A 24,809-nucleotide genomic window follows, 5' to 3' on the forward strand; every position below is an offset into this window, starting at 1 on the left:
AGTTTGTTGATTGAAATATGTTTGACTTTGAGTTGACTTTTTGATTTTTGTTAATAAATTCTTGTATTTTAAGAAATTGTTTGAATTCATTCTGTGTGTGTACAGAGTTTGGCTGTTCAATAATGCCAGAGCTTGGCTCATCCCTTTCAATTTTGTCCCAATACCACCACCTTATGGGGATAGTATTCATAGGACAACCCTTAACAGACCGAAATAATATTTAATAAAATATTCAAGTATTAATATGAAATATTAAATATTAAATATATGTATATTTATAATCACAACAAATATAAAAAAAGCTTTGTCCTGATACAGCTGAAATCTGTGAATTATACACCTTAGATCCCAATATACATGCACTAGGAACAAAAACACATACAAGCCAACATAAGTAATTGAAAGTCATGACAGGACTTAATGTTTCACAAAATCTCCTTACTTTCCTCATGTTTAGACTGAAGTGATACATATTTTTCTGTATACCAACAAACCTGGCAAAATAGAGTTTGAAACATCTCACAAGCTTAGCATGTGCAGAAGTTAAGAAAGGTAATAGGCATATTCAGAGATCAGATGTATGACAGCAGAAAGTGTGTATGGGTTATGCAACACTGCAAAAGAAATCCAGTGATCAACGAGTTCAACAGAGCATAAGCAACACAAGCATAAAGTGATTTAGTATATGCCAAAAATGCAGAACAAAAACATCAAGAGAGGAAATATCTCCAATAACTGGTGCAAATTAAAAGGAACACTTTGTTTCTTCCTTTTAAATTAATCTGACAGAGAAAATATTGCCTTTTGGAAACAGTGAGCTCCTCATTAGTAACGGCTTTTAATATTAAATGAACAGCCATTCACAGAAACCTCAAATCCAGCCTTTACTCCCCTTTGTGAATATATTTCATACATGGAGTCAGTGAATGGGGCGACATCTGTATGTTCAGATACATTTCATGCATACATCCATTTAGCAGGAAAGCATTTTACATGGAAATGTGTGTGTGGAGCTATTCTCTTTCAGCATAGTCAGCGCTGGAACAGTTTGTATATTTGAGAGTGTGGGCTCTGTGATGTTCCCTCAGGGTGTGAATTAGCCTGTAGTGTAAAAGGCCACTCTTCATGCTGAGACACAGCTCTGATGAACTGTGGCGAAAAATAATGTAAAACCACACTCATCTAAACGCTCATTACTCACATAGATTCCAGCAGTCTTCGCCTTAACCTCTCACCCCATTTTCTCCATCCTGCCAGCACTTATAACCTTCATTCATCTCTTAGCTCCTCATCTCATCTTGCTGGTGACTCTCCCTCTTCTGCTGTTCTGCAGAAGTGGATCAAGGCAGAAAAGCACTTATTGATTAAAAAAGACATTAATTTGATTTACATGTTAGGAGTTTTATATCTTTGTACTACAAAATATGATGCAGAGAGCTATAATGAATCATAATAAAGACGCACCTATCCATTTAGTCCCTTCATTCAAGTTATGTCCTGCCACTTATCAATTCTAGAGTGGGTCGCGGGTTAACATCTTAAGCAGAACTCCCTGAGCTCCAGACCTTCTAATGAGTTATAGGTCCATATGACACATCTAGCCTGCAAGATGATGTTTTAGATTTATTATAACCTGGCTCACTGGTATACAGTATTGTTAATGACGAAAGTACACCTGTCATAATGCTGGTTTAGACTCTGATACCAAACAACCACGAGAGGCAAAGAGAAAGCTTTGAAACAGTTTATTTTCAAACAGTAGATGCGAGGATGAACGGGAACCAGGAACTGGGGAAGCGGGTCAATACTGGAGTTATCTAGGCAGGCAAAAAAGCAAATTTAGACGGGTCCAGACTCAGGGTAGAGAGCAAGAACCATGAGCCTGAAGGCGTCGCGTTTCTGGGTCTCCACTCTCCTTTAGACATGACTCGGGGATAAGCAGGTTACTCCATGAGAACCCCGACTGGGCAAGATCACTAGGTGAACACAACGGGCTGACGCCTTCCCTTGGTTCTCCACTCCTTAAAAACCCAGCTGATTGCTATCAGAATGAGGAACACCTGTGCAGGGGCACCTGCCCGTCACACCCTAAGGAAAAAAAGGAAAAAGCAAAAAAACACAGCAAGGCCCAGCATAGCACATAACCTGCACACAGACACTGTGGAAGCTGACAACAACCTCCTTTTATCTATCAGAAGGACAGTGATCTGGTCTCAAACATCCACCTGGTCTCCACCACCTTGCTTGACACCTGGTACAAGCTGCTCGAATTGTTATACAAACCCATTCTATGAATTAGAATATTTTTGAAACGTTAATTTATTTCAGTAACTCAATAACTACGTGAAACATATATAGATGAGTGATTTATGTTAATTAAGACGACTTTCCCTTACAGTTAATGAAAACACGACCTTTAAGATTAAAATATTACATCAGAGCAATTAAAACATTTTAAAACAGAAATGTAGGTTTAATGAAAAGTATGTTTAATCACTGCTTGAAGGTAATTTTGCAACCTAAGTTGTGCTGCTATAGTATTGTTGGAGATTTATAGTATTTTTTCTTTATTCAGTTGCATTGTCATGAACTTTAACACTTAACATGCCACCTGAGGTCTGTAAAGCTTTAACGTGTTGCAGTCTGACCTCCGAGTGAATTGGCTGTTATGCCCACTGCTACTTTTCTAACTTCTTGTAGTGGCTACCTGTGCTGCTCTGCTAACACTAGCTTGCACATGAACAGGAAGGACCCATGTCTTAATTGTTTTACACTTGTAAATAATCTTACTGAGAATCATGGACATTAATTAGGGCACCAACATTTGCTTCTTTAAGATCTTTCCACATGTCCCCCTTTGGAAGCAGAAGGGGTGAACCTACTTTGCTCCACACACAGCTTTTCCACTGTGGTTTTATTTTTGTTCAATAAATAATGACATGGTGGAATGTGTTGTCTGTTTTTGTACATTTGAGGTTAGGTTGAAACGTTACAAGTGGGAATGACAACATTTTTCCTACTACATCTACTTATGAAAAAAGTTATTTGCAGCTGGTATGTGCATTTCATTGCTATGACATGCATCCACCACAAGGGGAGCAGCACCCCCAAAAGTCAAAGCACTTTTTTATTCTATGATCTCTGAAAGCAATAATAAGTAGGAAATAATACAGTTCCTAAAAAGGTATGAACTAGATGGATATTATGCATTAATAGTATAAAACAAACAAAATGATATATACTTTAAATAATCATAAAGACAATAAACAATAAGTTCACACTCATGGTGATTTTAAGCAAATTGATTATTTTAGGACCAATAATGCAGTTTTAAATTGCTCAAGGCAAGAAATAAAAATACAGAATATTATCAGAATATATTATGTTTAAATGTTTTGTATATTTGTAATACACTGATTTTATAAAAAGTCATTCTAAGAGATTACCAGTGGATGTGCTATATTAAGCAGTAAAAGTAAAAAGTAGCAAATTTATTTTTTACTTATACTTATATATGTATTATATTTTTATTATAACTATATTTTGTGATCAAATGTACACAAATATATTGTAATAATAGAAATTACCCACCAACTGTAAATACATACTTGTTATACACTGCTCAAAAAATTAAAGGGAACACTTAAACAACACAATATAACTCCAAGTAAATCAAACTTCTGTGAAATCAAACTGTCCACTTAGGAAGCAACACTGATTGACAATCAATTTCACATGTTGTTGTGTAAATAGAATAGACAACAGGGGGAAATCTTTGGCGATTAGCAAGACACACTCAATAAAGGAGTGGTTCTGCAGGTGGGGACCACAGACCACTTCTCAGTACCTATGCTTTATGGATGATGTTTTGGTCACTTTTAAATGTTGGTGGTGCTTTCACACTCGTGGTAGCATGAGACGGACTCTACAACCCACACAAGTGGCTCAGGTAGTGCAGCTCATCCAGGATGGCACATCAATGCGAGCTGTGGCAAGAAGGTTTGCTGTGTCTGTCAGCGTAGTGTCCAGAACCTGGAGGCGCTACCAGGAGACAGGCCAGTACACCAGGAGACGTGGAGGAGACCATAGGAGGGCAACAACCCAACAGCAGGACCGCTACCTCTGCCTTTGTGCAAGGAGGAACAGGAGGAGCACTGCCAGAGCCCTGCAAAATGACCTCCAGCAGGCCACAAATGTGCATGTGTCTGCACAAACGGTTAGAAACCGACTCCATGAGGATGGTATGAGGGCCCGACGTCCACAAATGGGGGTTGTGCTCACAGCCCAACACCATGCAGGATGCTTGGCATTTGCCAGAGAACACCAGGATTGGCAAATTTGCCACTGGTGCCCTGTGCTCTTCACAGATGAAAGCAGGTTCACACTGAGCACATGTGACAGACGTGACGGAGTCTGGAGACACCGTGGAAAGCGATCTGCTGCCTGCAACATCCTTCAGCATGACCGGTTTGGCAGTGGGTCAGTAATGGTGTGGGGTGGCATTTCTTTGGATGGCCGCATGACTCTCCATGTGCTCACCAGAGGTAGCCTGACTGCCATTAGGTACCGAGATGAGATCCTCAGACTCCTTGTGAGACTATATGCTGGTGCGGTTGGCCCTGGGTTCCTCCTAATGCAGGACAATGCTAGACCTCATGTGGCTGGAATGTGTCAGCAGTTCCTGCAAGATGAAGACATTGAAGCTATGGACTGGTCCGCCCGTTCCCCAGACCTGAATCTGATTGAGCACATCTGGAACATCATGTCTCGCTCCATCCACCAACGTCACGTTGCACCACAGACTGTCCAGGAGTTGGCGGATGCTTTAGTCCAGGTCTGGGAGGAGATCCCTCAGGAGACCATCCACCATCTCATCAGGAGCATGTCCAGGTGTTGTAGGGAGGTCATACAGACACGTGGAGGCCACACACAATACTGAGCCTCATTTTGACTTGTTTTAAGGACATTACATCAAAGTTGGATCAGCCTGTAGTGTGTTTCCACTTTAATTCTGTGTGTGACTCCAAATCCAGGCCTCCATTGGTTAATAAATTTGATTTCCATTGATGATTTTTGTGTGATTTTGTTGTCATTCAACTATGTACAGAACAAAGTATTCAATGAGAATATTTCCTTCAATCAGATCTAGGATGTGTTATTTGAGTGTTCCCTTTATTTTTTTGAGCAATGTACTTTATTCTTACAATACACATCTTTTGTGTTTTTTTAGGTAAGCTATGGGTTGTAGGGGAAAATCAATAATTGCAGACAAATTTAAAGACTGTAACTGTAATCTACTAAAGGAAACAGTTGTTTGCTTATTTTGAGCGAATAAACACCTGGAAGTTTCACGTCTCTGCCTCTAGCGTCTCCGCTGTAGGTCACAGGTTTTTTCTCCTTTTAAGAGCTGGTTTCACTTTCATTCTATGACTTCAAATGCACACAGAGAAAAGACGCCGATTAGCCTTATTCCTGCTCACATCAGCTCTGTCTTTTCTATGTTTCAGCATCAGTCGCCTTGTTGTTCTGCTGAGAGACAGATAAAGGAGAGAGATGCTGCTTTCCCGAGGGTAGACGGAGGAAAAGAGAGAGAGGAAGAGGAGGAGAGGGAGACTGGGGGCGTATGAGCTGTGCTGAGGCTTCAGAGGAGGAGAGATGTTTATTCAGCTGCTGTATGAAGGAGAGGAGGAACTCACCCAGAGGAACCACTCGGTGAATCAATGAACGGAACTCGACCTGGGCTCATTCTACTTCACAGAACGGGTGAGCAAACACAAACGACGCGCATGTTTCTCTCTTTTTTTTTTTTTTTGCAATTAAAGATCAGGCTCGGTGTGTGTGCGCCTTGGTGAGACATTTCTCCGGTAATCAGTTTGTTGAAAAAGTATATATCTATATATATAGTTTTATCTATAGGTGTATCGTGTGCGGACGCGTAAACAAGGAAGAAGAGCGCACGGAAAGAGGGAACTGCCCGACAGAGGGTATAACTGTCTAGCATGCCCTGCGTGGTTCCCCCTCAGGTATGCGTGCGATACCGCAGAGCCCTGCCTTGAGCGGGGAGACGCTTTCATTATAGCTCCAATTAGGCGCTAAACAGGTGCGCGTTGTTTTTGGAGACAACGCGCTTCTCACTACACCGAGGGCACGGTGAGGGATGGAGGGACTGGGGTCAGGAGCGGTGAGCACTAAAGGTGGACCATGACCTCTGTAAACAGAAGAGAGCAGGCTGCTTTGTTGCTTAGTGAAATTTAGACCTTCTTCGGTGGTGGTTGTAGAGACGACGCCAGGAAATTTGTTCAGATTGTGTGACGTTAGCGCCACAATCTTTACCTGTTTTATTGGGATTTTATGTGACAGACCAACACAAAGTAGTGCATAATTGTAAACTGAAAGAAAATGATACATGTTTTTCTTCATTTTTTTCTTTCTTTACACATAAATATTTTTGTGGTGTTGATTTGTGTTCAACCGCCGAAGTCAGTGCTTTGTAGAGCCACCTTTAGCTGCAGTTACAGCTGCAGGTCTGTTGGGTTAGAAATGGAGATTTTTACCCAGTCTTCTTTGCAAAACAACTGAAGCTCAGTAAGGTTGGATAGAAAGTGCCTGTGATAATCAATTTCAAGTCTTGTCACAGATTCTTGACTTGGTTTAGGTCAAAACCATAACTAGGCCATTCTAACATGAATATGCTATGATCAAAACCATTTCATTGTTGCTCTGCCTCAGTCTCAAGTCTTTTCAGCCTCTAACAGATTTCCTAACAGATGATTGCACTGTATTTAATTCCATCCATCTTGCCATAAACTTTTACTTCCCTGCCCTTGTTCAAGAAAAGCTTCCCCACAGCCTGATGGTGCCACCACCATGTTTCATTGGGGTGATGGTGTGTTTAGGGTGATTTGCAGTGTAGACCAGATTGTTTTGGTCTCATCTGATCAGACCACCATCTTCTATATGTGACTGTGTCCCCTACTCTTCTTTAACAAACATTATAAAGGACCTTTTATAGCTTTCTTTCAACAATGGCTTTCTTTCTTCCTTCCTACCATCTATCTCCCTCTGTATTTTCTCATCAGCAACCAAGCACAAAAATACCTGCAACTCGCTGTTGGGCTATGCCATCAATTCCAGTGTTGGCATTTCCCTTAAAGCCCATTGTATGCGCAGTAGTTGTTGCAAGTTTTTATAAATGCCGGGTTCGATTCTTGTAATGGAGTCGCTCTTTTGACTGAACAAGTGAGTCAAGAGAGTGACCCCCTCCAACCAATCAGAGGCCGGCAATCTTCTGATGTCGCATTTTCAGCTCAACTCGGTTTGTTTGAAACCCCAGCCAAGTACATACTAATAAAGGAGATGGAACCAGGTACCAGTACCTTATGGAAAACCCTGCAAACCCAGTTAAATCTAGCTGAGCCGAGCTGAGTGGGTACTAGTGGAAAAGGGACTCTCTTGCTTTCAAGAAAAGCAAATCCAGGCGTAAAAAACAACACAGTACAAATGTACTACAGTATTTCTACTCGTTTACATGATGACAGTATCATACTGGCCCATAGCTCGCTGGATAAGTACATGTTTATGGAGATCATGATGACAAAAGCTGAGAATTTGGACACATTTTGCCAACACATGGCCATGTTATGGTGATGAATCATTAGTGATTGTTCAGCCAAGATGGGATGATGATGGAAATTTGGATGATGTAAGTTTATCTTCTGGTTCTTCTTCATGCATGATCATGATGATCATAATGATGACAAGAATGTTTTCCAACTAGGATGAATTATTAACCCCCAAAACTATGTCACTAGTTTGATAATTCAGGGCCCCAATCTGTCTTGGGAAATGCAGGCTACAGATGAATTTGCATATTTAAGATAATAATAGCCTCTATAAGCGGCAATAAACCTTTGTTTTTATCCCAATCCTGCTGTTCTTATCCACGGGATTTTACCCACCACAACCGCTAATGTGGGTAATACCTGCAGGGTTTAAGAGAAGGCTGAGTTTAAATTCATTTTTGTTGCTAGTTCTTGTTATTTGTAGGTCCACTGGATGCAGAATCATTAATAAAAGCAGAACCTCATGCGTTTATCCAAATATCCATATTTTGCTTCCTGACCTGGAAATATAAATATTAATATATATCCTGGCTGTCACATAGTTGTCCCTCTGCATTTTTAATCTATTTTTGTATACAGACAGCACCAGAATCTGTGTCTTATTCTATGCTATTGTGCCAGAAATAAACACACTGTCTTCTGCCTTCCCTGCTTGTTTGCACTCTCTTTGCCTTGCGACTGTATCCTCAGCTAATCCATTAAGTCCTCCAAAACAACACACTGGCTTCCCTGCTGCAGAAGGTGGTAACCCACAACCCGGCCCACTATTCTGGTCCATGATAATCTGGTTATGTGTTTCGCTGGCTCCAGCCATCGGTTGTTACTAGTTACTGAGGGCTGTGTCTGCTGAAAGCGTAATCCTCCTCTCTCCTTTGTGTGACAGTGTGTGTGTGTGTGTGTGTGTGTGTGTGTGTGTGTGTGTGTTTGTGGTAAATGCTTAGAGTGGTGGGGTGGAGGAATGGTTAGCTGTGGAGATGTGATTGAGTTGTAAATTATTATGCAAAAGAGGCTTGTGTATAGAATGCTGAGAAGTAGAAAGAGAAGACAAGTACTACAGAGAAGTGAATAAGCATGGAGGGAAGTTGCCATGCAATAATAAGGAATGCAAACATTTAATTGCAAACAGGAGAAGAAGACAATAGGGAACGGGTCTGTTTTGGTCTGTCAGACCTCTTTTTCTGCATGAAATGTTTCAAACTCTGAACACTGCTAGAGTACAAAGATAGGGTAGTATTTGAAGAGGTAAGGTACAGGACATATACCTACTAAAAACGTTCGGAACAATTGAATGCGGGCTTGCACAGTGACGCAGTTGGTAGTACTGTTGCCTTGCAGCAAGAAGGTCCTGGGTTTGATTCCCGGCCGGGGGTCTTTCTGCATGGAGTTTGCATGTTCTCCCCGTGCATGTGTGGGTTTTCACCGGGTACTCTGGCTTCCTCTCACAGTCCAAAGACATGCCTGTTAGGTTAACTGGTCACTCTAAATTGCCCTTAGGTGTATGAATGAGTGTGTGCGTGGTTGTTTGTGTGTTGCCCTGCGATGGACTGGCGACCTGTCCAGGGTGTGCCCCGCCTCTCGCCCATAGACTGCTGGAGATATGCACCAGCTTCCCCGCGACCTACTATGGAATAAGTGGTAGAAAATGACTGACTGACTGACAATTAAATGCACAACACCCTCATCAGTGGCCATCATTGCATCAGTTCATGGAGACCTCTCAAAGGTCCCAACACAGCATTTTCATCAGGTTGAGGTCTGGTCTTTGACTAGACCATTGGGACAACTTGCTTCTTTCCTCTTGTCATTCATTCTGTTGTAGATTCAGTGCTGTGTTTTGGATAATTGTTCTGCTGATGATCCAGTTTGGGCCATGCTTCAGCTGCCAAACAGATGGCTTCCCATTTGACCCTAGAAAAAAACGTTGGTTTACAGAGGAGTTCATGGTTGACTCAAAGACAGCAAGGTGTCCAGGTCATGTCCTGTAGAACAAGTCAAAATCATCACCCTTCCTCCACTGTGCTTGGTGGTTGGTATTAGGTGTTTGTGTTGCAACCAAATTCATGCGACTGTTGACATTTTAGAGATTAGAGGTTTTTCCTTATAACCATTTTCAAATTAGTTTCAAACAGCTGTATTCAATCGTGTCATTTCACATTCCAACAAAAGCCTGTACAGCTCGTTTTTGCAAATTGCTGCTGTTATATAGGTGGTTACACTTGCTGATGCTCAGTTAATCAGGTGCTACTGTTGCTGTTTTCCCCTTAAATCCAGTGGAACAAGCAACTTTGTACTTCCCTTTTCACATGGCTTTAGTTTGCATGCTTTTCCTCCTTCTGCTCCTGGTTGTTTTTATGACCTTTGGTGTTTCTTAGTTTTAAAATTTTGCATTGCACATGATGATCCCAGTACGCTGTGTTCACCCGAACAGACCCTCTTAGCCTGGCACAGATAACATCAGACCTTGTAATCAGATGGAGTGTTGAGCCGACTATGGATCCCAAACCCTGCTGTACGTTCTCAGTTTGTGCTCACTCACAGAATAACAAGAAACTATTTGATAACAAAACAATGTACTGATTTGTGTTCCCTTATTCATTACCGCAGTGGTCCGTGTCTTTGCTTCTCACAGTCCGTGTCAAGATAAAACCCATTGCGTTTAGGATGGTTAGGCGCTTTAGAGCTCTGATGCGAACACAGCTTAAAACCACCTGTTTTTCTGTTCATATCCCCAGACGGTTCATTAAACTTTCATCTCTCATTTAAAGCTTTTAAACTATACCAGCCTCTAAATGCATTGCGTGTCTGAAAAGTGTCTATTTAAATTGCACAGAATCCCATCTGTCTCTGCCTTTATGTGAGGGGAACTAACTCAAAGAGATATTTCCAAATAATCAAAAGTATGTTATCGTGGCTGCAGGCTGATTACCTACTAAACTATAGCTTATGAATACATAGACCTTGATGTCTTGCATCCATGTAGCATAAAGTAGATTTGCTGTTATGTCTTTAATGCTGTGTTGACATCCATAGAAAAGACCAGAGACTATTAGGTGCATAGAGACAAATAAAGACCTGTTGTAATGTTAGAGGAGACTGGAGTTAATGCTTTCCAGGCAAAACTATTACACTCCAAGGTACACTCCAAGGTATTTGATATATTCTGCTTTGAAATGAGAAATTATACAGTCAGCCCTTCCTGCTGCCATTCCTGTCATGATTGCATATCAGGACCCTTTGCAACAACTCATGCACCTCTTAAAATATGCTTTTAAAAGCCAGATAAAGCAGTGAAAAGTGTTGAACACACTGGAGCTGAAACATTAAAGACCTTGGTCAATATAATGTTACTTCATCCACTCTTAAAGAAGCCAAATTCCCTAAAAGAAATAAATTATTACTCTCTCTGCACTGAAACCATCTATAAAGATGAGAAGTGCCAACCTTTTAACACCCATATATCTCTCATGGGCCTAAGCAGGTTGGCTTAGCCACCCTAAATATTTAATTTCTCTCCTTTTCCAGTCACTTCTAAAGCATCACCTCAGTGATTCATTCATGCTATTTATTGCCAAAAAGTGTGATGAAACACCAAAATTAGCGACCTGAAGGCTGTTTGTTTAGTTCTTGCACTGAACAAATCACCAGTAACCTTTTCTAAGGCATTAAAGTCTTGTGGTACTACTTTTAGGATGGATGGATGACCATATTGTAGTACTGTCAGTAAACAGTTATTGGTATCATTGCTGTATAAATATTAACATTCCTTTCTCTGTTTTTACATTTCTTTCTTGTCAAAATTTTATGATGGATGGACGGATGGATGGATGGACGGATGAATGGATGGATGGACGGCTGATGGATGGATGGATGGATGGATGATGGATAGATGGATGGATGGATTGATGGGCGGATGATGGATGGATGACCATATAGATGGATGGATGGATGGACGGATGTACAGGTCCTTCTCAAAATATTAACATATTGTGATAAAGTTCATTATTTTCCATAATGTAATGATGAAAATTTAACATTCATATATTTTAGATTCATTGCACACTAACTGAAATATTTCAGGTCTTTTATTGTCTTAATACGGATGATTTTGGCATACAGCTCATGAAAACCCAAAATTCCTATCTCACAAAATTAGCATATTTCATCCGACCAATAAAAGAAAAGTGTTTTTAATACAAAAAACGTCAACCTTCAAATAATCATGTACAGTTATGCACTCAATACTTGGCCGGGAATCCTTTTGCAGAAATGACTGCTTCAATGCGGCGTGGCATGGAAGCAATCAGCCTGTGGCACTGCTGAGGTCTTATGGAGGCCCAGGATGCTTCGATAGCGGCCTTTAGCTCATCCAGAGTGTTGGGTCTTGAGTCTCTCAACGTTCTCTTCACAATATCCCACAGATTCTCTATGGGGTTCAGGTCAGGAGAGTTGGCAGACCAATTGAGCACAGTGATACCATGGTCAGTAAACCATTTACCAGTGGTTTTGGCACTGTGAGCAGGTGCCAGGTCGTGCTGAAAAATGAAATCTTCATCTCCATAAAGCTTTTCAGCAGATGGAAGCATGAAGTGCTCCAAAATCTCCTGATAGCTAGCTGCATTGACCCTGCCCTTGATAAAACACAGTGGACCAACACCAGCAGCTGACACGGCAACCCAGATCATCACTGACTGTGGGTACTTGACACTGGACTTCTGGCATTTTGGCATTTCCTTCTCCCCAGTCTTCCTCCAGACTCTGGCACCTTGATTTCCGAATGACATGCAGAATTTGCTTTCATCTGAAAAAAGTACTTTGGACCACTGAGCAACAGTCCAGTGCTGCTTCTCTGTAGCCCAGGTCAGGCACTTCTGCCGCTGTTTCTGGTTCAAAAGTGGCTTGACCTGGGGAATGCGGCACCTGTAGCCCATTTCCTGCACACGCCTGTGCACGGTGGCTCTGGATGTTTCTACTCCAGACTCAGTCCACTGCTTCCGCAGGTCCCCCAAGGTCTGGAATCGGCCCTTCTCCACAATCTTCCTCAGGGTCCGGTCACCTCTTCTCGTTGTGCAGCGTTTTCTGCCACACTTTTTCCTTCCCACAGACTTCCCACTGAGGTGCCTTGATACAGCACTCTGGGAACAGCCTATTCGTTCAGAAATTTCTTTCTGTGTCTTACCCTCTTGCTTGAGGGTGTCAATAGTGGCCTTCTGGACAGCAGTCAGGTCGGCAGTCTTACCCATGATTGGGGTTTTGAGTGATGAACCAGGCTGGGAGTTTTAAAGGCCTCAGGAATCTTTTGCAGGTGTTTAGAGTTAACTTGTTGATTCAGATGATTAGGTTCATAGCTCGTTTAGAGACCCTTTTAATGATATGCTAATTTTGTGAGATAGGAATTTTGGGTTTTCATGAGCTGTATGCCATAATCATCCGTATTTAGACAATAAAAGACCTGAAATATTTCAGTTAGTGTGCAATGAATCTAAAATATATGAATGTTAAATTTTCATCATGACATTATGGAAAATAATGAACTTTATCACAATATGCTAATATTTTGAGAAGGACCTGTATTTGTTTTACAGCACAGCAAATAAGACAAAGGGGCCTTCTTATGTTTCTTTGAAAGTCTCATCAGAACAACTAACCTGTGCAATGACAACCCTCTCATGACAGATGTGACTCTGAGCATTAGACATCCTCCCTTACTCCCTTCCCGCTCTCATAGTCGTGGTCAGGTTAACAATTATTTAAAACTTCCTTAAAGCTACTTCCCCCAGTTGTTTTAACAGTTGGTGGTTTGGTCCTTGTGGTGTGTTCGAGTGCTATTTTCTGCCAAGCTGATGACAACATGAGGAGACACAGCAGGGGTATTTCTTCTTGGCTGATTTGGTGTAGAAGAAGCTTTGAAGTTCCAAGAGATGCAGGCATGCAGAAGCAGACACCCGAATGCACAAGATTTTGTCTCCTTGATCAGGTTAACTCCTGGATCTTGAAAGATTAAGAGCCAGCTCCCCTTGGAGCATTTTTATTGTCTTTGAGTGTTTCATTGAAATAACCACCCTCACCTTGCTTATAGTGAAAAAAACATGCACACATACAGACTCATACAGGCAAGCGCAGAACAACTGAAGACAGATGAATGAATTTCCACACAGATGCGGACACGCTCGACAGCACTGTCATCCCACCAGATGATGTTTAAAGATGAGCAGGGTCATTGATATGCAGAAAGGCTCTCCTTTCTGCTGCTAAGAATAGAAGACAACGTAGTGGAGCGGAGCCCCACGCTTTACCACAGCGAGCGTGTGCGATGTATATGCATCAATTCAGAGCACGCTGCCCTGGAGATGTTGTTTTTGCTGTTGGAAATGACTGTTTTTGCCTTAATTTACACTTCAGGGAAACTTTGATGCTTGGCAGCAACAAAATAATGCTAAAAAGGAAAAAAAATCAAACCTGGATTTTGGTAAAAAATGTTTGTCCTGTTGTGGTATTCTTTCTCAACCGCTCTCGGGCCAAATTTTGTGCAATCTGCTGTTTAGAAACTATTGATGGAAAGCAAGTTGCAAAAAAAGAGAAGGTGAACAATAAATTATGCAACCAACTGTGAAAATGTGCCCAGATGAAGAATTCAGTGACCTTTAAAGGCCCATGAGCACCAAAGTGAGTCCAACAGCTGGAAGGCAGATTTGTGATGGCGTCAGTGCATAAACCGCACTTTTTAAAATCAAATTTAAAATCTAATTAGTCCTCGAGTCCCATCACTCTGACTCAAGTGGTAAATAAAAGCCTTGAAAAAAGTTTGCTATTGAATGCCTTCTCGAGAATCAGAACTTTAATGTAAAAGAAATTAAGTAGACCGAATGAATCTTCCATTTTAGTCAAACTACTCTGCAGTCTTTTTTTTAATTCAGCTTTGAGAGCTCTGGAAAAGCCATGCTCGGGGACCTTCTGAGAATAGTGGCTGCAGATTCTGTTTTATTAACAGTTATGGCTTCTCCTGGGAAGGGATTGAAGCTTTAGGGATTGGACACGCTCCAATGGGCTTCATGTGAAGTGCACAGTTGAAGACTCTGGTGTGTGCTAAAGGAAGAACATCCTAAATCTAGGGGCTGTTAAGCAAAGGAGCCACTTTTAATTTCTGCTGCAGGTTTATGGTTTGACTCTCCGTTCTCCTGTCCTCCCATTCAAGGCCCTGTTATTTGTTATTTTCCTCTGTCTCCACCCTCAGAGTCTTTAATTTAACCCTCCAGTCATGCCTGCCTGTTTGTCTCACTCCATCCTCCCAGTGTTCCTGCTCTCGCCTCTCTTATTCTGTAGTTCTGGCTGCAGCTGTTGCTCGACATGGACTGTAGCCGTCTGTTAGATGAACGGAAAAACGAGTCTCTGGGTTTGGGTGATGGTTTGATTACAGCCTCTTCTAGACAGCTTACAGGAGCTTGAAGACACATCTCTCACGTCAAACTTCCATCCTTTACCAGACTCAAATTTCCAAAGGTCTCAGTCCTTACATCTATTTTTAATCTTCACCATTTCAGGCAGATATTTCTATAGTCGTCTAGAGACAGGATGGATGGACGGACGGACGGATCTTGTGCAGTGGGATAGAAATTAACGTCCGAACATCCAGATATTTTTCCTGTTATTGCGACCTGGAGAAGACCTAAATTGAATTCCATTCATTTCTATTCACAGAAGGTCCACTCAGAAGCTGTGCAGAAGAAAAGAAAACGTTTCTAGGCTAAAGCTATAAATCCTGGTTCTATTGGAAAGGTGGACAGCTTCATCAAACCTTCATTTTAGAAGACAATGGTAGTTTTCTGAGTGTGTTGACCTTGGAAGGATGTCATTGTAACTCAACCATCTTGTCTTCAGGCAAAGATAACTGCTGGGTCAGTATGCAGCAGCCTTCTAATCTATAATGTCTGCATCAGAGCAGATGGTCAGTCAAATGCATCCAGTTGTTGCTCTAAAACTAGTTATTAGGTTATATAGGCTTTGCTTATGTGTGTTGCTTTCCCATGCTCCTTAGTTTTTACCTAAATGTGGATTTCATTTCTTAATTTCTTCTCCTTTTCATAGATTTTTAGATTTACCAGTGAAAGGAAAATAATACTAGTCTCTTAAAAATTTGAACAAAAGTTGTTTTTATACCAGTGACTCAGCTTCCTTAGTTAGAACTCAGTGATTGCTAAGTTAAATTTCAATTATGGGACTCCAACTGCATTATACCAGCGAACCCAAGGATCATTCTCTCTCGGCACAAGATGCTTTCCCCTACATAGAGGACTTAATGATATAATTACCTCTTTAGAAAGATTGGTTTAGAACCAGCTCTTACCAGTAAAACCCAAAGGATTATTAATGTTATCTGTATCACTGTAATGTTGGCCAGAGATTTTTAGATTGCTCAGAAGGATTATAGTTTTTCTGTGTCTGTATCTGTGTTTATTTTCTTTGTGATTGTATTGTAGTTGTATGTACAGCGCTTTGAGTGTCTCGTTACTGAAAAGCGCTATATAAATAAACTTACCTTACCTTACCTTACCTATGTTGTGTCAGATGGTGTATCAGTAGATAATGTAAGCTGTGGTGTTGGAGCTATGTTCTCTGCATTATAGTCTTCAACAAAAGTATGAATGATTTCAGACATTTTCCTTGTCGCCTGCCGACAGGCATTAGCTCCATCTGTATTTGTTGACTAGAACTGTTTTAAAAAAAATCTAGTTTGGAAGACTTGAATGGCTTCATGAAACTATTTCTCTTTAGCTTGCTAACCTATTTTGTAAATGAACTTAAAAAAAGAAGTTTGCATGAATATGGCTGCAATGTGTTCAAAAGAAACTTTTTTATAGAAATTATTAATAATTCATGTAATTCTGCCCACATCAGCTAACAAGGAGATAACAAATTAGGTCCAACGGAAATATTTCATATTAATTATGTAATAGATGGTTTGGCTCTGTGGCTACTTGTGACTCCAAAGTGGAAGCCTAGATGAATTAGAGCTGCTGCCACCGTTCCATTTAACAGAATGGATGGATGGATGGATGGATGGATGTCTAAAGAAACCTATTTTAATTACCATCAAAGCAAAATATTGCTCTATAAAGTTAGGGATAGATAAATCTCTGGACTTACTGCCGTCATTTTTCTATTGCAGCAATTTAATCTGTTGCTTATACAAGAATATTGATAAGTGCTCCTGTTTATCCTTGGAATAGCAAGACCTATTTTCAAGTAATAATCCAACCAAGGACCCTTCAAAAAAAGTGTTGAGCTACGGCACGGGTTCTAAAGAGAGAAATGAGGCCTTCTGTGTGGTTATTCATAATGAAATAAGAGTCATTTTATTCTCCATTGCGTTTTGTTGCATTGTTCTGATCTACCTTTATTTGTTACCATCTCATCCCTCCAAATCCACATTTGTTTCTCCATCTCACTGTCATCCTCAGTCTATCAGTTTTGTTTTCCAGGTCGGCCCATCACTCCGCTCTGTCTCCTCACCTGTCCACTCTGTGGTTGTTTACTACCTTCCTCCTCTCTGCCTCACCTCTCGCCTGTCACTGCTTTGTCCAGTTTTCTCCATCTTTCTCATTTGTTCCGTTAACTTCCTCCCCCACAGTTTGAAATATTCCCAATCCGGCAAAAGTCTATGTTTCCTTGTCCTCTATGTCTCCTTTCCACTTCATTTGTTTGTAATCTGTCACAGCAGCATAAACCAGAACTTGATTTACATAATCTGATAGAAGTACACGCTGACAAGTAAAACCACGATCCATGCATGACTGCTGGTGGATTCTGCATGCATTGTGGTTGTATGACCATGTGTTCCCAGACACATGCATGCGAGATTGTAAAAATCTTTTAAAGGTAAGCCTCGTATGAGCAGGTGGATTACATATTTCTGTGTGTAAGGGTTGTATGTTGAAAGTGCTGCAATTTATATGACTCGTGATTTTCTTCTTGACTGGATTAAAAAATGGATGAAGATCATAAGCAAAAGCGACAGATTGAAACACACATGGGCTGGTTCCTGGTTTCTACATTTACCAGAGTTTTATCATTAAAAACCTGAAACAGTTTTCATCGTATTATTCCCACAGTTTAAAACAGCATTCCCACACATCTTAAATTGCAAAATGGTAAACTTTTCCAGACCAAAATTTATAGATTAGGGGTGTTAAATTCAAATCCATAGTGGAACAAAATTAAAAACTTACAATTGAAGACATTTGTCCTTCCTTTAGATATAACAATAAGTATTGTATAAGCCTTGAATAGTAATCACGTCTTATCCGTAGATTCTAGAAATCATGACAGAAAACAATGTTGTGCAGGGCCATTTCACTGCTTGTTTGGCATCTAGACTTAAGTACATCTGCTCCACTTCAAAACATATAACTCTTGGACTTATAGAGACTTAGAAATAAGGACTGGACTATCCTACACTAAATACACGTCCTTAAAATCACAGTTTGTAAACATTGGTGCCTTTATTGCATTTTGTAAAAACAAAAGCAATTTAAAAAAAGTAGTGAAATGTCCCTTTTTTGATTTTTGAATGAGTGTGCATTCAGTCAGTAAGTCAAAAACCGAAATTCTGATTCATAAAGTATTAAAACTGAATTGTTAACACTGGAGGTAAGACCTTGGAGTTCCTACTTGGTTAAAAAGACCAAAGCACAAATTCAGCGATTTGGACAGTTCTCCAAACAGTTATAAACAGAACCAATCATTGGCTTCCAGGGCAGAACCTCCCATTCCTCTGAAACTGTTTCAAAAGACACATTTACAACAACCTAAGGGACTTACCATGTGTAGCAACAAATTATGTAATAACAGCCAATAACTTAATAATTATGTCCATTTTAAATGTAATAAGTAACGCAGTTGGTCATTACCTCATTGTCATTACGCTATTGATGTAAACAGGACTGCATTATAAAAATAAAACAATTTATTTTACAGTTTTTTTGCATTTTGCTGATTAAAAACAGGTATAGGGGATAGCATATAGTCTTAATTTATTTATAAAGGATACATTGCTTTTTGTCCTTAATTGTGGTTGCAAGAACAATTTAAGGAATAATGTTTTGCAGATAAATCTTTATTGCTTAGATATCTAAATAGATAACTTAGTGCAATGTGCTAGAATTAAGGACTAGAACAGTGCACATTTGACCTAAATGTAATTTTACAGTTATAACATTTAAGCAGAATTATTTTAACGCTACCCCTGTAACATAGGAACCTATTACACTGTGAGCAAAATTATATTTTCATTTTTGACTAGTTGTCTGCGTACCCTACATTTTGTTAATGCTGTTTAAATTGTTTGAAAACCTCAATATCCCTTAAATTAGCTTATTTTACCTAATACAGGTATTAAGTGGATTCTCAGAAATAAATTGAAACCTTTTACATTCATCCTCAATACATAAATTTACTGTTTTTTGTAAGTGTATATCTGCATTAAAATTAATGTACCTATGAATAAATATCACAAAGAGAAGTATATATGTTAGAAAAACAAAGTATAGTAATTGTAGTAGCGCAGTACATTTTTCTTGCGGTTTTATTGATTTAATGTGGGAAATATCATGAAACAAACCTCATACACTTAAGTAATACAGCAGGGTGGGTGTTGTCGGCTTCAATATAGTAGCCTTTCTGTTTCTAGATCCTGTGAGACATTTTTTCTTGTGTTTTTAGGATTTGTTGGTTTTAATAGTCACATCATGTAACCATTACATCTAGCCCATTGTTAACAAAGAGTCGACGCCCAAATTCCAGCCTGTATTAATTTGTCCATAACTCTTCATCATCCTCTTCTACACTATCTTCTAATGGTTCAATGGAAAACCAGAAATAAAATCATTTAAATCTTTGTTCATTGAAGGTTTGCATCAGACCTGAGGGGGACTAATTTCAAACCTTGAAACATGCCAGTGTGGATATAAAATCAGAGCTGGTTCTCGTGGACTAAACCGAGATGCAGTGCTTCCGCTTCTTGGCAGTAAAATAAGTGAGGTGTATTTTACAATGCGGCGTAGCACTGAATTAATGAAAGTGATTTCCATTAAACTTCATTATATTTACCACAGCTCTGTCCCTCCCGTTTCCTGAACACAAACGAATCAGTTGTGTTATCCATCTGCTCTGGAATCAAACTGTCTGGCTTCTTGGCAAAGCTCAGACTCAGTGCAGCTTTCCACTTGTTGGCATTATTTCAAAGCAGCAGTCATTTTTTTTTTTCATCCTTGCAGGGGTGTTTATTTTCAGAATTAATTGTGTGGTGTATGAAGGATCCAACACAATGCTGGCTTTATTTGTGACTTGTAGTGCCCTTTTAGATTGATTAAAAACTTTAATTTCTGTTCGTTTTTCATTAAAGTGGTTATTTAGAACACAAGGTTGCCCAGGGTGCTGCAAAGATAACTTTACACATATCCAATTAGGTTTCGACTTAGATACAAGTCAATTAAATCCAGCTAAGTAGGCCACGTTCTTTTCTTATGTACCCTAGTTTATTCTTAAGCAGTAAAAATTATAGTATCAATTTTTGCCCTGTCTATATATAAAAAAGTTGCCTAGCAAAGGATGCTTCGTGCATATTCTTCATTGTTTCTGATTGTCTATGACTCAAACTGGGTCTGTCCGATACCAAGTCTCCGGCGCTATCACACCACCAATAAACAGACATCTCTGTAATGACTGAAGAAAGATAGATGCTGAAAAATAAAACCACAAAACTACACATCTGGGTTTCCAGGTCCCTTATTTTCTTCCTTAGATAGGTCTGTTTTTTTCTTTCCACAACACATGCATACGGCAGAAATATTATCTACCTTCACCAGATAGAGGAGAGGTGGGGGGAGGAGGCTGAAAGATAAAAATAAAAGTACTGAATCAAAACAGATATATAGTGAAAAGAAAAAGTCCGAGCATGTGATCTTGAGGTATCCCATGACTAATTACTTTGCTTAAGAAAGATTGGAATTTGTCATATAATAATGTTCCTGTAGTTAGAATATCATGTTTAGGCCTTTTTGGGAGAACATTGTTACTCATCATATTTAAAAGCAACTCTAAGATTTAACAGGACAAATATGGATCGAAGTGTATTGTTTATTTTTAATTTTCACCGGTGCTTTAAAAACATGAATAAAACTCAAACAGACTAAGACGAAGAACTGGTTAGACCATTTAGCACCAACAGTTTTATTCATAGAATTTTAAATAAAGGGAGACTGAGTTTGGCTTAGACTCCTGCATCCATAGCTGATTCCTTTGGTTAAAAATGTCAATACACCATCTTCAAATGAGTTGCAGGGAGTTCAACATAAAGGCACCAGTTTCCTTTTTAGTCGTTTCAGATCACTTATTGCTCAACACTGTAAACAACAACCTTTAGAATATATGCACTGACAAAGACGCCCATACCTAAGCACAGCAGAAGTTTCAATGTTCTCACATTTAAATTTAAAAGTGCAACACTTACGATTTGTTTAGGAAGGGGTTCTGTGTAAACATCGGTTAAATCGGACTCCACTTTCTTACTAAAGCAAGGTGCATCGTGAGATGGGGGTTCATGGAGATCCAGGGTTCATGGAATTTGTTTTAAGTATTTTTCAGGTCTTGATAAGTATAGAAAGATCTTTGTATTTCCAAATTTGATTCCCAATCGTTTAATCTAAAAATCCCATCCATCCATACTGTCCGTCATTTCTTCCTTCCAGTCTATGCATTTTCCAGGTTACATATCTAAAACCCTGACCACTGTTGAAATATCTGTTCTTCATTAATTGTATACCTTTGAATTTATATTTTAAAAATGAACTTAGAGATCTGTAAATCACAGTCTGGAAAAGTATGGAATTTTGACAAGTAAAATATGTAGGTTTGATCTGACTTGTTGCTCCACATATCGACATTGCTCCAACTGTCATTGTTGATTATGCATGCAAAGAAAACAGTTTTAATCAAAAACACCCCTGCCTGCGGTGCTTAGAAACCTAGAGTATTTATTTTTTCCTCAATACTGTTAATCCCATAAACATTTTTATAATGCATTTCTGTGTGTGACAGCAGGGAGCGACTTTAGAGAAATGTCAGGAACTGCAACACAAAGGTGTGCTGCAAATCTTTTCTATTTACCCTCTGACTCGATCCAATGTGGCCCAGATAAAGCTCGTAACCCTTTTCTGTGAAATGCAAAATGAAAACTACAACCAGCTTCAACTTTAGCATACAACATTTCAACTGATTAAAGAGTATAATTTAACAATACGGAAATATTGAGCACGGCTGCGAGCGTGCCGATTTTAAAGTCACTCTCAGCCTTCATGTTAATTTATTTCTGCATGATAAGCATGGATATGTGTGTGTGTTTGTGGCAGAAAGCTTCCTCAGGCTCTTTTGTTTCCTCCTTGTGTGCGACATTACTAAGGGATGGAGAAGTCTGAGCACTGCGCTGCCACTACCTCTCAACATCACAGACACATACACAAACCCACCTCCCACCCCCAATACACACACACACACACACACACACACACACACACGCACACACACACACACACACACTTGTTTTACTATATGTAGTGAGGACCATGTGTTGACTCCCATTGACTTCCATTGATTTTCAGTCATTTTCAACCCTTTCTATGCCCTAACCCTGACAATAACCCTAAACCTAACTATTACCAGTGCTTACCTAACCCTAACCTTAACCTAAACTCAATTCACATCTTAGTCCTAAACCTAACCGTTAGCAAAATAGGTTGTGAGGACCAGCAAAATGTCCTCACTTTGGTACAAATGGTCCTCAATTTGATGGTGAAATCGGGAAATTGGTTCTCACTGTGATGCCAAGACAGGAACACACACACACACACACACACACAGGGGTAAAACAAGCAAACGCATGCTGGCAGATACTGAATATGAACATCTGCAAAATGACTTGAGGTTGAGAGGTCTGTGCGATGCGAGTTTGTCGGAGTGACGAGGGGAAGATTATGTTGATTGTTGGGTTGCGTAACGTTGTATGTGTAATGTACATTGTATCAGATTGCATACATTACATTATGTGGATTATCTAAAGCCACATTGTCAAATTGCCAGGGCCTGTTAGAGCAGGGCTGCATTGAGCCCATCATACAGATTTTATTTTTCTTTGCAGCTCATCAGGAGCCACCACCTGGACAGTATTGTTTTAAATCTGCTGTTGTAGGCATGCATGAGGAGCACAAACGACTTTGAACCTTTGAAAGAGATTATGACCAATGAATATGAGATTTATTTAGAAAGGGAGATAAAAACCTTTGCATAAAATTACAAATCAAATTCCCATTTAACATTATGTTTATGCATTACCAGCTCATAGAACATCCCAAACTGAAAATTGATGCCCATGTAGATTATGGAGTACTTTGTTTAAATGGATGAATAAAGGGTAAGGGTAAGAACATTTATGTTGACTTGCCATGATTTGAAAACCGACTTTCCATCAAATGTCTTTGGCTTTTTTTAAATGTTGTTTATGTTTGTGTCTAAGTATGCAGGATCACCTTTCATCCGGACCATGAAACAGTTTGTTTAAAGCTGTACAACTCTAATTAGTGTAAACAACACAAAGCACATGGCTGACCAACATGCATCAAATGATCAGTTCTCCAAAAGATGCTCAGAATGTGTAGAATTAATGCAGTTAAATACAGAAGTGACGTGTTCTCCTTCATTATCTGTACAACCCTCCCTTTTCCTTTTTGTGACGATGTTGTAAAGCAACTGTAGATAAATACATTTATCAATTCACCTTCAGAGAATGAAAAAATCTGCAAAATCTAGGCATGCGCCTCTATGACGTTTTCAGGGTATGAAATCCTTGAATAAAACATTATGGTTTCATAGTATCATGATACTTGCTGAAAAAGTTTAAACATAAACGTATAACATGACCTCCAGCTTTGGTTTAAAAGAGAAAAGCATCAATCAATCCTTGTGTTGAAGAAATCAATCAACATACTGATAAATACTTTTATAATAATTTCACTTTATTTGTATTTTGATTTGGATGCAACAACCTAGGCAAACATGTCCAATAAACACATGAAAACTTCATTGCCGTGTTCATTAATCACAAAGAGATATTAAAAGCACTTGGAGAAAAAAACTTGTGAATATTTTTGTTTCTACTTCAAAATAAAGTGAAACTTTCATTCCAATAATAAAGTCTAAAGGCTGAGAAAAGATCCAAAATGTTGTGAAAAACGTTAAGACAAGTTTTCTCAGTTAAAGTGAAAATATTGAGAATAAAGTGGAAATAGTATCCAGAATGCTGAAAGTGCTGTGTTCTGTCGGTGTTCTGACGATCTGTTCTTAGTAAACATTGGGATAGTCCACTGCAGGTGCTTTCTAAAGGCCTGGACATGCTCTGCCCAGGACATTTCATACTTCACAAGAACTTAAGGCCAGAACGCCTGGGAAATCTTCATAAGTCTCTCCTATGGCAACACACAACCTTCATATTTCCCAGACATCACACAGGAAATACGTTCTACCCAGAATGGATCATGAAAAAGCTGCAAGAACTCCCATCTCCAGCCTATCTCCAGCGGTCATTGGGTGAGAAGCGGGGTACACCCTGGACAGGTCGCCACTCCATCACTGAGACACTCAGGAGAGACAACCATGCCCACAGAATCTCAAGAGACCAGTCATGTTTTTTTTAACATGGGAGGAAGCTGGAGTACCAGGAGACAACATGCAACTTTATAATGAATATCTTGACTTTGTTGTTGAAATGCATTTTGGACTTTTATCTTCTCATTTGAACTTTATTCTTAAAATACTTCCTCCCCTCGTTTTTTCTCCAAGTGACCCTAGCACTCCGTCATGATTGATCAACATCTAGCTGCTTTTATTGTGTTTATTAATGTAAGTCTAACCCAGAAGTAGAAGAAAACATTCCTACAAAATTGGCCATTTGTGTCCTTTGATGCAGAACATTATCTCACCTCTCTGGCCCCTACGGCCTTAAGGGCTCTTCCAAGCATTTCTCATTCCTAACCATTGTTCTCACTTATTATTACTATTTTTTTCACTGCACCTTTCCCATTTTGTCTGTATCATTTTTATTTTTTTTCTCTCCTGAAGCCTTTGCTTCATTTCCTCCTCATT

The 24,809-nt window shown here is 39.6% G+C and overlaps 1 protein-coding gene across 2 annotated transcripts in view; it reads left to right on the plus strand.

The window, feature by feature from the left end:
* The first annotated feature begins 5,555 nt into the window (after nt 1–5,555).
* The window catches only part of slc8a4b (solute carrier family 8 member 4b), a 146,965-nt gene continuing 127,711 nt past the window's right edge, over nt 5,556–24,809 (plus strand). The window contains exon 1 of one of the 2 annotated variants that reach the window (XM_047385672.1): nt 5,556–5,763. The gene's annotated coding sequence lies outside the window, so the exon portion shown is untranslated. The remainder of the gene's footprint in view (nt 5,764–24,809) is intronic. The other variant, XM_047385673.1, reaches the window with a different exon arrangement.

Source organism: Girardinichthys multiradiatus, chromosome 14 (genome assembly GCF_021462225.1).
Source record: "Girardinichthys multiradiatus isolate DD_20200921_A chromosome 14, DD_fGirMul_XY1, whole genome shotgun sequence".
In the NCBI taxonomy this organism is placed as follows: Eukaryota; Metazoa; Chordata; class Actinopteri; order Cyprinodontiformes; family Goodeidae; genus Girardinichthys; species Girardinichthys multiradiatus.